Genomic DNA, 4940 nt, shown 5'->3' with positions numbered 1-4940 from the left:
GACCTGAGAAATGGGGCCGCGAGGAGCACCCTGGAGGAGATCTGCTTGTTCTAACAGAAAACTGTGTTAAAGGACACCATCCAGTAAGGTGGCGCTCTGCGGAGGCTCTGTCCCCACCCCTCACCCCTAAGGCCAGCACAGGGTGAGCAGCTCAGGGCGACAAGCTCAGGCATACGGGGCCCTGGGGATGAAATATGCTGCATCCACCTCGCTCGTACGCTCTGCCTCTAGTACTCCAGGCCAAACTTTAATTTCTCTTCCTTGGGTTATTATAATATGCACTTAGAATCTTAAAAAACTAATGTTAAGACGTAATTATTAAAACAATACGTGTCTACTAAAGACAGGAAAATTACATTTAAAAAGCAATGAATTATTTTTAAAGCAACGTTTTATTAATTTTTAAATATCTTTACATGGATTCAAATTTCGAAGAGACAGAAGGACACATACCTATTCCTTCCACTTCCTGTTCCCCTAGCCACCCCTTTCCTTCGGGGGAGCATCCAGTTTTATCGGGTTCTTGTATTTGTAAGTGATTATGTACGTATTTTTCCCATTGTCATTTCCCTCCAAATGGTAGTTTGATAGACAGACAGACAGACAGACAGACAGACAGACAGACACTATTCTGTGCTTCATTTTTCGCTCTAACTTCGGGTCTTGGAGATGATTCCGAATCAGCGCATCGAGATCTTTCTGTTTTCACAGCTGCGCAGTAAGTGCAGACGCTTAGCTTGGAGGCCACTCTCTAGTCTCTCCACCGTCTGTCATTCTGTGTCACTTGATTAATTGTGCGGACATGTCACTGCCCTGCTCAGACACCTTGCGCAAACCTACCTGCCCCCACCTGCCACCAGCTGAGATGGAGCCCGCGGCCGTCCCCGACCTGACAGCACGCCGGCCACCTCGGCCAGGCCTCTCTGTCCTCCCCACGCTCTGCTCGGCCCCTTCCTGCCTTCGTCGTTTCCGCGTGTGCCTCTTGCGCGTCTCACCCCGTCCTGCCAGAAACTTTCCTCCAGGAAACCCGCAGCCCTCGGAGCTGACACCAGCATCCGCCGCTCGCCGCCGTGCTGTCTCTTTGCCTGACACACTGTCTCGCGCTGTCGCTCGGACAGGCATTGCTGCCGTCCCACCAGCCTGCGGACTCTGTGCAGGCCAGTGACTGCATTTTTCCGTGTCATTTGCTCCTTCCTGCAGTACTTCAAATCCCATCTTTGCAAGGAAATTTCAATACTGGTAATATTTGTAAGAAGGCCAAGACACCCGGCTCTGTTCGCTGAGTCACCCACAACGGGGTCGGACAAAGCAGAGTCCTCCCTGCAGAGACCAAAGCTGAATCATCCTCCTTCTCTTTCTGGAAAAACAGGCAGGAGGCTCATGCTGTTAATGCTCACGGAGCCTGCCTTGCGGGAAGTGTCTGAAGCGGGTGCAGGGGGCAGGTTGAGCCTTGGCAGAGGGACCTGCCACGCGGGGCTGCTCACGGATGAGCTGTTCTGGGCAATGTGACAAATGGGACTTTTACATTGAGCAGAACAAGCTCTGTGTCTAGACAGCTACTTGAAATTATTTTCCCCCTTTGGGCGATCTTACTGAAGGGGTGATACGACAATGTTAAGGGGGACTTTAATAACGCGACCATTTTTACTTTTACAGAACCCCTCCCGGACTTTGCCCACATTCATGCACTTTAAAAATACAGGATAGCCGTGGTCAGGGGAACGTGCCATTTGTGGATAAGTGGCAATCTTGGGAGGAACCGAGAGGAATCAGTGTCCATGGGGCACCTGTCTCACCCAGACGCTGTTCCTGTCGTCTGCTTTTCTCCCTCCTTGGTTTTGTTATGACTTGGCAGAGGTCGGTGTTTTCCTCCCTCTGTGCTCAGCGCTTCTCAGAAATACAGATCCCCGCCCTGCTTTCTCTTTCCTAAGCCAGATGCGATGGGATCGTGAGTGCTGGAGGAGAGTAGGTAAGGCCTCACCGGAACGTTTTTACCGTCCATGAACGCCTGGTGGACGGGAGGGCCGGCTCTGAATCCCCCAAAGCAGAAACGACCCAAACCTTAGATGTGTAGTTTTGAATCCGGTGCCCTCGCCACCACACTCCACACACCGCTTATCACCTCCTGCCTTTCCTGTCCCGCCCACCTGTGGAGCGTAGCCTGCCGGACTTCGCGCGGCCTCCCAGGCGCTCTGTGAACTGCTGTTCCTCTGTGTCCTCACGGCCACGTCCAGTGAGGCAGCAGGCGCTTCGTTAAACCCTTGGATGGTCCAGGTTCGAAATTCTGCCTCCGCCACTTGTCAGCTCCGTACCTTGGTCAGATCGCCTTGAAAGCAGGGCCAGTGACGGTATTTACCTCCTGGGTCGTTGAGAGGAGCCAAGGACTTAATACTTGTAAAGCATTAGGACAGAAGAACCTGGGATGTGTAAGGACTTAATAATATTAAATAGTAATAATAACATTAGTAAAAAAAATATTAGCTGTTATCCAGATTTCTTCTAATCTTCAAGGACCAGACAACAGCCCGCCTCTTAGCTGAAATCTCTGACTGGTCCTTCCCAGCCCACAATGATGTCTTACTCTTTTGAAAATATGACACGTTTGATTCTTAATTTACTTAAATAGTGCCTTGAGATAGATGTAGGATAGAAAGAAAGGAAAACAATATCAGAGTTCAGACCTTAACATCGCACTGACTGTGGTACCTCGAGGGAACTGCTTTTGAGTCTTAGCTGTGTCTTCCGTAAATGAGTATTATAGTAGTTTCACAGAATTATTGTGAGGGCCAAATAAGATGATGCTTAAGAAGTGTATCTCGTATAATCCCTGACTCACGGCAGACCCTCAATAAACACACATGTTCTTTTAAGGAATACTATTTTGAGTTCTGTTTCCCAGAATGTAAAAGTAGAATCATTGTAGAAAATTTAGATAACATAGTAGCGTATAGAGAAGGAAATCGAAATAATCCCATAAACATCTTTCTGGAGACAGCAGTTTCCCCAGCCAGTGCCTCCTGCCTTAGAAACTAAAACACAGCTAGCTGTATTTCCTCTCCTCCCCTCCCCTCCCATCTCTCCAGACACACATCTTTTAAAAAAGAAAGGAATCCTATTACATACCAATTTTGCAATCTGCTTTACATTCCCCCATCTTATCTAATATTCTTCAAAATCATGGTTTTCACGCGTTATGTAGTATCCCGTGTACATCTGATTTAAGCGTAACCGTGTTGCTGGGCACTGAGGCTGTGTTCAGGTTTTAGCTCTTCTAAGGGACGCTGTATCAATACTGAGAAAAAAGAACAAGCTGGAGGTATCACACTCCCCGCCCTCAAACTGTCCTGCAAAGCTACGTTTTCAGCTAACAGCATGCTGTTCGGATCGGTCCCACGTGACGTGAATCGTGCTGGGCCCAGCGTGTTCATGCCGTAGGCCCCACCGTTTGGTCACTCGGAAGCATCCCGGTCATCAAATCGGCTGTGGCGGCATGGTAGTGCTTTTGTTCAGGCTCCCCATTTTGTTACATCAGCCACAGGACTCTGCTAGATGTCATTCCCAGAGAAGCCCTTTGTCAGTATTTCCTAAGTGAATGAATTCCTATTCACACTGTCCCTCTGGGGTTAAGACCTGGAGAAGGGACTTGAACGGTGACTTTCAAATTGGTCAGGTTGAGAGAGAGGTGTGTGTACTTGCCTCTCCTCTCCCACTGAGGCGAGCTGGGTAGGAAAGTGTTAAATCGCAGGTAATTAGATCCAGACTTCAGAGGCTTGGGCGAGGGACCCGAGGGACCCGGGTCCAAGAGAGAAAGCGAGGTGCTTCTGTGGGCTGAGGGCTGAGGGCTGAGGGCTGAGGGCGAGCCCCGCGCTGCTCAGTTTTTCCTTCCAGGCAGGGCGGGGTGAGGGGCAGGGCCTGTTCTCCCGCCATGCAGAGGAATGAGTGGAGTTTTCCAGACTGTTCTCTTGATAGGTGTTGCCATAGTTGCAGCTTTGCCCTCGGGGAGCTGGTCGGCTGCAGGCCGGCCCCAGTGGCAGGCCAGCCTGGGGACCATTTTCATTATCCCTGTACTGTAGCCCTACTAAGTGCTGTCAGCAGTGGGGCTAAAGTGAGGAGAGTGTGTATTCTCCCCTCCTCTCCCGGCCCCGGCACGCACGCACACGTGCACACGCACACACACGTGCACACGCACACACACACGCACGCCAAATGACGTGTGACCCAGGTGATTCTCTGGCATTGGGCACCTTTCTGAGTGGAGTCTGGGGTCTTCTCCTGGGGAATCGCACATTGCTTTACAATTTTTTTCGAATCTACGTACGCACTGTAAAGACGAAATTGACACCTCCCCTCCCCCAGGGCCCTCCCTCTGGAATACTTCTTGTTGTTTCCATGGAAAGAGGCTTAGAATGTGAAAGTCTGCTATGGGTCTGGGGACAGCTGAGCACATCACATCTCCGTGTTACAACTTCACCTGTCCGTTTGCGAGTTTTGTAATGCCCTGTGACCGCGGTCGCCCCAGGGGACAGATGGAGTGAATCTGGACTGACACACATGCTCATAGACAGAGAGAGAGGTTTGCCATCCCGGATGGGCACTTTGCTTCCTTCTGTTCCCTGCAGCGTCAGAGGTTCTTAGAGCTGCCTGTCCTTAGAGGTCCGTTTCTTTAACCCACAGGTTGGAAGGCTTCTCTTAGGAATTAGGAACCGTCACTGTGGCAGATACGGTGGGTGCGCATGCCAACTCCTAGTGTGCAGAGGCTGGAAAATGGAAATCTTTATTTTCCAGACTCCCTTGCAGTTCAGGTTTTGACGTGAACGAGGTTCTGCTCATTAGATGCGCTTCTTTGAGACTCGGACGCGGGAGCCAAGCTCTGTGTGAAAGGGGCAGGGAGATGGTGTCCGCATTTGCGCATGTGGACTGTGGCGTGGGCTGCGTGGTTC

The 4940-nt window shown here is 50.6% G+C and overlaps 1 long non-coding RNA gene across 1 annotated transcript; it reads right to left on the bottom strand.

The window, feature by feature from the left end:
* Window positions 1-373: 373 nt before the first annotated feature.
* Window positions 374-4934, bottom strand: LOC112472162. The gene is made up of 2 exons (XR_003043576.1): window positions 3124-4934; window positions 374-2433 (listed from the first exon to the last, which is right to left on the bottom strand). It is a non-coding gene; the product is annotated as an uncharacterized LOC112472162 (long non-coding RNA).
* Window positions 4935-4940: the final 6 nt, after the last annotated feature.

The sequence above is a fragment of the Pteropus alecto genome, unplaced genomic scaffold (assembly GCF_000325575.1).
Source record: "Pteropus alecto unplaced genomic scaffold, ASM32557v1 scaffold49, whole genome shotgun sequence".
NCBI classification, from domain to species: Eukaryota; Metazoa; Chordata; class Mammalia; order Chiroptera; family Pteropodidae; genus Pteropus; species Pteropus alecto.
This window is presented reverse-complemented; position numbering and strand designations above follow the sequence as displayed.